Below are 9,922 nucleotides of genomic sequence, written 5' to 3' on the forward strand. Positions count from 1 at the left end.
TAGGATACCTATTGGCAGAGTTAGGGAAATAACAGAGGAATTAGTTGGAGGAGAACAGTGGATTTAGGGAGGGAAGAGGTTGTGTAGATCAGATATTCATCCTTAAGTCTATGAAGGAAATGTTTCTAGAGAAGAGAAAGACGGTGTATGTGGGTATGTAGTCGGATACCTACTTCAGAATCCTGCCCGTTCACGGAGCTGGTTTTCTTCCAGATTTGTTGTTATTCTGTTCATAAGGACTTTAGTGAATAGTTTGTAAATGACTGATAATAAGCTAATGGGTCGATAGTTACTAAGATCTTTTGAGTCGCCTTTTTTGTAAAGTAAAATAACTATTGCATTACATCATGTTTTGGGAATTTTCTCCGTTTTTATACACTGAGTAGGTAAGTGAGCAAGCCTATTTTTTACTTCTACTCCTCCACCCAACAGTAAATCTGCTACTATTCCATCTTCTCCCGGATCCTTCCCTCTTTTCATATTTTTAATTGAAATGTTTGCTTCGTCTGGTGTTACCTCAGGTATTTCACTTGTGTCAACTGAAAATTAGCTATTGGTACTATGGTCTTTGATGCAAACAGTTCTTTGTAAAATTCTTCAACTCTCTTCACCATCTTATCTCTGCATTTAATGACGTCACCGTTGTTGTTTTTCAGTGATAGAATTTGTTGTTCCAGTTTCAAAAGAATTCTGAGGGGAAAGAATTTTGGAAAGCTATATCCAGGCTGATAATGTCGGTCTAGTTCTTCCATTTATGGGACAACTTGCTTTGGTATGATGCAGGTATTTTATGCATTTGTTTTCCTTGGTACCATAAGTGAAGGTGGAATGTTTCGGGAACCACGACTGTGCTGTAAGACTTGACCATAACCGGTCAGTCTGCTCTTCACTATCTGTTCCACCAGACATATCTGTCACCCTCCCACTAGCTGCTTGTTGATAAACACATACACTCTCTCTCTCTCTCTCTCTCTCTCTCTCTCTCTCTCTCTCTCTCAGTATCGACTTTTGTCTTTGCATATGACATAATCTTTACCGCTCACATCGACTTGTCTTTCATTGCAAGTGACAGCCAAGTCTTGCCTGCAGTTGCCAAAGTCTAAATCTTCTGAGGAGGCATTGCCCTCTAATCGCAGATGGCATCCGCTTCTGTTTACAGGTGACGTCTAGTACTTTCAGCAAGTGACATGGACTTTTCTCTGCTGGTCACTTATGATATCGACCTTTCTTTGCAGGTGATGTGCAGTTTTCACTGCAAATACAGCATCATAGACTTCTTCTTGCAGGTGACGCCAACTACTCTCTGCAGGTGACGCCAACTACTATCTGCAGGTAATGCCAACTACTCTGCAGGTGACGCCGTCTACTCTCTGCAGGTGATGCTGACTACTCTCTGCAGGTGACGCCAACAACTCTCTGCAGGTGACGCCAACTACTCTCTGCAGGTGACGCCAACAACTCTCTGCAGGTGACGCCAACTACTCTCTGCAGGTGACGCCAACTACTCTCTGCAGGTGACGCCAACAACTCTCTGAAGGTGTCGCCAACAACTCTCTGAAGGTGTCGCCAACAACTCTCTGAAGGTGTCGCCAACAACTCTCTGCAGGGCACCCCAACTACTCTCTGTAGGTGACGTCAACTACTCTCTGCAGGTGATGCTAACTACTCTCTGCAGGTGATGCCAACTACCCTCTGCAGGTGGCTCCAACTACTCTCTGCAGGGCACGTCAACTACTCTGCAGGTGATGTCAACTACTCTCTGCAAGGGACGCTGACTACTTTCTGCAGGTGACGCTTACCACTCTGCAGAGGTAACGTCAACTTATCTCTACAGGTGACGTCGGCTTCTTTCTGAGGGAAACGTCAACTTCTTTTCAAAGGGATCACTCTAATCACTATCATCATCACTATTGTCATCATCACTATTAGTATTATTGTTACTACTACTATTACTTCTCTTCCTCCTCCTCCTCCTACTACCACTGCAACTACTACTACTGCTACTACTAGGCTACTACTACTGCTACTTCTGTTATTATTTTCTTTTATTATTATTGTTGGTGTTGTTATTATTTTCTATTATTAATATTGTTATTATTATTATTATTATTATTATTATTATTATTATTATTATTATTATTATTATTATTAACTTGTTGTTGTTCTTGTTGGTGTTAATTTAGTGGTAACATATTCATAGCAGTATTTTCCATGACACATTTTCTTCATTGTTGGATTTTTGGCAGAGATTCATGGCTTTCGGGCGGTTTTTAGGTGCATAGTTGATGTGTATCCGGGTGGTGTTTAGTTCCATTTTCTGGCGGGTGGTAGTTAGTCTGCCAAAGCTATATAAGGCCTGGCCGAAGCTTCCACGAGCAGTTCGGGTGGAGCAGCAGCCAGAGCAACATGTCCTTCCCAGCCTGCCAGGCCCACCACAGGGACCCACACATCCTCCACACCCCCCACTACTCCTTCCCCACCCACCACTACCTCGGGGTAGGTCAAGTGGTACAGCTTCAGGCCAAGTTATAGCTTCATCACGAGGATGGACAACCAGCAGGACATTTTGTCCACTGCACCGCCATCAAAAGCCAAACCTCAGGAAGGTTGGAAAGTCCTTGGTGGAGGGGGAGAGAGTAGAGTGTACTACCAGAAGAGGGAGTAAGGGGCGAGAAGCTGCCTCTTTCACCGGTCCTTCTGGCAGCCAAGAGAAGGGATCTACCCTGCCCCAGATCGACGCAAACATCCACGTTGATGTGCAGCTGATGAGGATAATACCACCCAGGCCAGCAATGCTGCATGTCCACAATCTGAAATTGTAATTGCACAAGAAGACCGGGCAGCCCTCACCATATTAATCCCTCTGCTGCTCCGCCACAACAAACTGCCTTCCATCCCCATCTCTGAAGAGGAAGTCAATGTTGTCAGCCCTGTTCCGCCTCCTCCTCTGCCATCTCAAAAAGGAAGAAGACCCCAGAGGCAAGAAGACCCTAGGAGCAAGAGGACCCCAGGAGCAAGAAGACCCCAGGAGCAAGAGGAACCCAGGAGCAAGAAATCCCCGGGGCAAGAAGACCGGGGGGAATACGAGTAGCCTAAAACCAGAAAAGAAAAAAAAAAAAAAACGGGACAACTGTCAGGAGAAATTATCGGAGAATCCCAGGTAAGTCCCTTCAGCTGAGATAGGATCTAGTTATGTCCACCAGGTAATAACTGGTCTGTCTAGGCACAGCTGAGAATGGATCTAGTTATGTCCACCAGGTAATAACTGGTCTGTCTAGGCACAGCTGAGAATGGATCTAGTTATGTCCACCAGGTAATAACTGGTCTGTCTAGGCACAGCTGAGATAGGATCTAGTTATGTCCACCAGGTAATAACTGGTCTGTCTAGGCACAGCTGAGATAGGATCTAGTTATGTCCACCAGGTAATAACTGGTCTGTCTAGGCACAGCTGAGATAGGATCTAGTTATGTCCACCAGGTAATAACTGGTCTGTCTAGGCACAGCTGAGATAGGATCTAGTTATGTCCACCAGGTAATAACTGGTCTGTCTAGGCACAGCTGAGAATGGATCTAGTTATGTCCACCAGGTAATAACTGGTCTGTCTAGGCACAGCTGAGAATGGATCTAGTTATGTCCACCAGGTAATAACTGGTCTGTCTAGGCACAGCTGAGATAGGATCTAGTTATGTCCACCAGGTAATAACTGGTCTGTCCGAAAACAGTTTAGGTAGGACCTTGTAATATTTTTTTTTTATTTATCAGGAAAGATCGATTTTCATGATGGAGGTGACGGAGACTTCAATATACTTAGGTAATGTTAACTACTTTCATTTTATTAACGACGACTTTCTCTCTCTCTCACGATATACATGTGGATAGATAGATAGATAGATAAATAGATATAGATATGTTTATTTATGTATATCTGTCACTATGTTATCAACTTATCTCACTTTTCAGGTTACTTCTACTTCGTTATCCTAACAGGTGTCACGTCATAAAAATTGGAGCCATCATCCACTTCTTCCTTGAAGGTGGCATCGACTTCTGCTTGCTGGAAACATCGACTTCTCTTTGAAGGTGAAACTGATTTCCCGATGCAAGTAATGTCCATTTCATTGCGAATGGGACGTCGACTCTCTCTACACGTGACGTCGGCCTCTTTCTGCGAGTAACGGGAAATCTATTCGCAGGTGACCTGGACATATCACGGCAGGGGAAACCGACGACAAAGTATCCAGGTAAGAGTTCGTTCCTTCATTTCTTTTACATTTAGTCTCTCTCTCTCTCTCTCTCTCTCTCTCTCTCTCTCTCTCTCTCTCTCTCTCTCTCTCTCTCTCTCAATATTGACTTGTTTCTTTGCAGATGACATGATCTTTACCACTCACATCGTCTTGTCTTCCATTGCAAGTGATGGGAAATTCTTGTCTTCAGTCGCAAAAGTCTAAATCTTCTGAGGTGGCATCACCTTCTAATCGCAGATGTAATCAGCTTGTGTGTGCAGGTGATGTCGAGTACTTTCTGCACGGACATCGCCATCTCTCTGCTGGTTGCTGATGATATCGAACGCTCTTTGCTAATAATACTGAGTGCTATCTGCAGATAAAGCATTAAAGACTTCCTCCTGCAGGTGACGTCGACTTCTCTCTTTAGATGACATCTTATTTACTAGAAATGTGAAGTGGACTTTTCCCTGCCTTATCTCTACACGTGGCCCCGCCTTTGCTCTGCAGGTAACACCGACTACTCTCTGCAGGTAACACAGACATCTCCCTGCTGGTGATGCCGACAACTCCCTGCAGGTAACACCGACAACACGCCGCAGGTAACACCGACTACTCTCTGCAGGAAACACCAACTACTATCTGCAGGTAACACCAACTACTCTCTGCAGGTAACACCGACTACTCTCTGCAGGTAACACCAACTACTCTCTGCAGGAAACACCAACTACTCTCTGCAGGAAACACCAACTACTCTCTGCAGGAAACACCAACTACTCTCTACAGGTAACACCAACTACTCTCTGCAGGAAACACCAACTACTCTCTGCAGGAAACACCAACTCCTCTCTGCAGGAAACACCAACTACTCTCTGCAGGAAACACCAATTACTCTCTACAGGTAACACCAACTACTCTCTGCAGGAAACACCAACTACTCTCTACAGGTAACACCAACTACTCTCTGCAGGAAACACCAACTACTCTCTACAGGTAACACCAACTACTCTCTGCAGGTAACACCAACTACTCTCTGCAGGTAACACCAACTACTATCTGCAGGTAACACCGACTACTATCTGCAGGTAACACCAACTACTCTCTGCAGGTAACACCAACTGCTCTCTGCAGGTAACACCAACTACTCTCTGCGGGTAACACCAACTACTCTCTGCAGGTAACACCGACTACTTTCTGCAGGTAAGTCAGATTACTCTTTGCAGGTAACACCGACTATTGTCTTCAGGTAACAGAGACTCCTCTCTGGAGATAACACCGAACACTTTCTTCATGAAACACCGACTACTCTCTGCAGGTAAGATCGACTACTCTCTGCTGGGAACACTGACTACTCTCTGCAAGTGACACCGACTACTTTCTGCTGGTATCACCGACTACTTTCTGCAGTTAACACCAACTAGTCTCTGCAGATAACACCGATTACTCTATGCAGTTAAAACCAACTACTCTCTGCAGGTAACACCGACTGCTCTCTGCATGTAACACCGGCTACTCTCTGAAGTTGATGTCTACTGCTCTATACAGGTGATGTCGACTACTTTCAGCAGGTAACACAGACTACTCTCTGCAGGTGACACCGACTACTCTCTGCAGGTGACACCGACTACTCTATGCAGTTAATGTCGACTACTATACGCAGGTAACACCGACAACTCTCTGCAGGTAACACCGACAACTCTCTGCAGGTAACACCGACAACTCTCTGCAGGTAACATCGACTTTTCTCTGCAGGTAACACCGACTACTCTCTACAGGTCATGTTGACTACTCTCTGCAGGTAACACCGACTACTCTCTACAGGTCATGTTGACTACTCTCTGCAGGTAACACTGAATATTCTCTGCAGGTAACACGATCTCTAAGGTCACTAAGATTACAGTTGGGCAGATTATCACAAAATAGTCACCCCAGTGTCGCTTTTCCACCCTTGACTTTCGTATTATCTTTTATTGCCATATTTTTGTCACTTTCCCAATATCCTCCACTCCCCGCTTTCCTTGATGGGCCAGACTTGCATCTTTGGTGTAAACACAATAATGTGTTTCCCAGAACACACAAAATCGAAAATACTTTGTAATCCGATATAAGGAAATCGATTTTGATATGATCAGTGTAGTTCATCCCCTTAAAGTTGTGTTGATGTTGTTGTTACGTTGATGTTGTTGATTGCTTCTCGTTTGGTGTTAAAACTTACATTATATCGATTAATTTCGTATTTCATGCCGTATTTCATGCCTCCTACAACTACAAGACCGTTCAGCTCGGGGAAACCTCTGACAACTTGGGAAAGTTATGTCCATCACTGATCACACGTTCAATGAATATCCATCTCGAATTCAGTTCTTCCCCTCTCTTCTCTCCCTTCTCCTCTCCTCTCGTCCTGACTACATACTTCTCCTTTCTCCTGTCTCCACAATTCTCTCTTCCTGTACCAGAATTCTCTTTCTCCCCCTTTCTCCGCGCTTCTCGCCTCTACTTCTGTCTCCACGCTTCTTTTCTCTCCTGTCCCCACGCTTCTTTTCTCTCCTGTTTCCATGCTTCTCTTTTCTCCTGTTTCCACAGCTCTCTCCCTCTATGTCTCTGTCTCTGTCTTTCTGTCTGTCTGTCTTACGACCGCTTCTTTTTTATTTCTCTCATTTTCCTCCCAAACACTTCCATCCTTCCTTCTGTCCACCTCCCAATACACTGTCACACTCACCCCACACCACACACTCCAGGCGCCTCTGTGCAGTGTCAACAGTGGGTAATTACTGGACTGGCCAGCGCCTCATGTGTGGCCATCCATACATTAAAAGAGAGAGAGAGAGAGTAGAAGAAAGGGAGGAGAGGAATTATAGAGGATAAAGCTGGTGGGTGGAAAAGCATTGGAAACAAGTGGCGCCAGGCACAACAAACCTCGCCCGACAGCAGTTATTTTATTGCTGTGAAGTACCACGTTGAGTACACCGCTTCCCGTTCGATCAGCGAAGTTAAGCAACGTTGGGCCTGGTTAGTACTTGGATGGGTGACCGCCTGGGAACACCAGATGCTGTTGGCATCCTTACGTCAAGTGGGGTTGGTGGAGGATTAGTGCCCCTCCCTGTAAAACAATTAACTCTAAGCCCTTGGCCACCCCGTCTGGGATACATGGCGTCTGGCAATGAATGAATGAAAATGAAGTACTGACTCGCTTCTGCCATTTATAAGTCTGACAAATCTAAACGTAGGGTTTTGGTGGAGTCACCCCCTCCCTGCACTGTTGCCACGTTTCCGAGCTGACCTCTCCATCAGCGATGACCTTGACACTGTTTCCCTCTTGTGATCTCCGTTTTTCTAATACCCCCTATACCCCTGCCACCAACACCCCCTATACCCCTACCCCCAACAACACCCCCATCAACAACACCCGCTATACCTCCACCACCAACACCTCCTATAAATATAGACCCCCACCATCAACACCTGTATAATAATTAGCCGTTGATAATTGCTATGCTATTTTATTGAGAGCATACGGGAAAAAAAAAAAAAAAAATTCTTTTCAGGTTACACTATGATAGTCTCTATTCTCCTTTCACACTTTCCTGTAAAATGTCCACGCCAGTTTTTCTATACGGCGTGGTGTTCTTTCTGACTTTTTCCTGCCGGCTTCGGCTGGAGGGTTTGGAGGGCGGGGGAGAGCCTTCTTCTTTGCTATCCTTATCTCATTCTAGTAGTTCAGTTACTCTTCTAGAAGCTGCCTAGCATGGGCCAACCGGCCTACTGCAGTTATCCTCTCTTCTTATGTTCTTATGTACCGTAACTGCTACTCTCTCTCTCTCTCTCTCTCTCTCTCTCTCTCTCTCTCTCTCTCTTTCTCCTCCTCCTCCTCCCAGGTGCATTGGGAAACATTCTACCCTATTGCTCAAACTCCCATCTGTCTTAATCCTTCCCACTGCCTTCGTTCCTAAATCCCTTAATTGATCTATTTTTAACCTAAGTGTCCCCACACCTTTTAAACCATTTACCTCTCTGTCACAATTCTCCACAATATGTATCAACTTGTATTATATTGTGTATAGAACTTTCATACTGTATGCTGTACTACTGTATAATGTATAAGAATACCCACTGTTTAGTGGAAATAAAGTTTTATTATTATTATTATTATTATTATTTCTCTCTCTCTCTCTCTCACGTGTCGCGTGAGTGCTGCCACCCCAGAGCTGTTTGATATATTTATTTTAATTATGAAAGGATCGCCTCTTCCCACTTTTATCCCTTCAAATTTTCTTGCAATTATACTTGCTAAATTAATTAGCAATGTTAGAAGTGTTGGGGAAGTAAATAATAATTAGAATATTTTTAGAGCAACACTGCCAAATTTTTATGCCACGTTTCTCTATTATCGTATAATATAGTATGCAGAATAGTTTTATTCTTCCTTGATACATGTCAACACTTTCATTACAGTTATATTAGTATGAGTTATGTTTATGTATCATTCCTACTACACAAACCACAGGCGTTATACATCGTAGGGTTAGGAAACATGGCACCAGTGCAGGGAGGGGGTCACTCCACCAAAACCCTACGTTTAGATTTGTCAGACTACTCTGCTTTCGTCCTTTCAACCAGGATTCTATCCATTTTAAGATATAGCCATTATTCATGCTCTTATTTCTGACTTCCTCTTATCCTATATAATTGTGGGAGACAAGGTTATAAAGATGACGATGTTGGTGGTGGTGATGGTGTTTATGCCATGTTGAAAATTATACTTGGAGAAGATAGTTGTGATGATGATGATGATGATACTGACTGTGGTGGTATGGGTGGTGGTGGTTGTGATTTTTATGTTATGTTGATAATGAGGCTTCGGAAAAAAACATGATGGTGATGCAACGAAATTCGTAAAGCTTGTAACGCGAATAATATGACTGTAACTACCGCATTTGTATCAAGGGAAGTACTTCCAGGGAGCTATTTTGCCAAATCTTCAGTTCAATAATTTGATATATGTTAACTAAAACTATGGATTTAATGATGAATCTGAGCATCTTTTGTGTCAGTGTCTTCTCGTGATCTAAGGAGGCTCCCAAACACCTCGGTTAGCGATATATTTTGCTTATCTCGCTTGCATACTTTTTCGTAGTCCTTTTGTATCTTTCTATTAATGCTGTAAATTCCATATATGTCACAGAGAAGAATATTAGCACGTAGTCTTTAAAAAATGATAGGGAGCCTCCTCAGTCCAAGAGAACATGACTCAGTGTCACAAGTGTTGTGGAATACAGTAGCCTGGCCCAGGGACCCAGTGAACCGAAGGAGGTAATATGGAATTGCAGGTTGTACCATAACCAGATGGTAATTATAGCCCCGTTCCGAAAGAATGGCAGCACGGACAGACATTAAAGACAAATATATTATAAGAGAATACGTATTAAACATTATAATTTTCAAACAACAGCATTGTCTAAAATAAAAGCCAGATTCCACGGCCACAAATGTAATTGTCAGACAAAGGTTTAACAAACGCTAATGGAAATTATTCCCACAAAATTTGTGGTAGTTTTACTTCAGTGGTAAACAAACAAAATGCGTTAATTTAACTGCCATGAAATTATTCACACAGATAAAATTTAAAACCCAGACCCATTAGAAATGAGCCGGTTATCTTCATCACCATCATCCCAACTTTCTTGATAAATAAAACTT

The 9,922-nt window shown here is 43.5% G+C and overlaps 1 pseudogene; it reads left to right on the top strand.

Moving 5' to 3' along the window:
• The first annotated feature begins 7,166 nt into the window (after window positions 1-7,166).
• Window positions 7,167-7,283, top strand: LOC145417212 (5S ribosomal RNA; annotated as a pseudogene).
• The last annotated feature ends 2,639 nt before the right edge of the window (window positions 7,284-9,922 follow it).

This window comes from Coenobita brevimanus, chromosome 109 (assembly GCF_032717465.1).
Source record: "Coenobita brevimanus isolate Jiangsu-jjx chromosome 109, ASM3271746v2, whole genome shotgun sequence".
In the NCBI taxonomy this organism is placed as follows: Eukaryota; Metazoa; Arthropoda; class Malacostraca; order Decapoda; family Coenobitidae; genus Coenobita; species Coenobita brevimanus.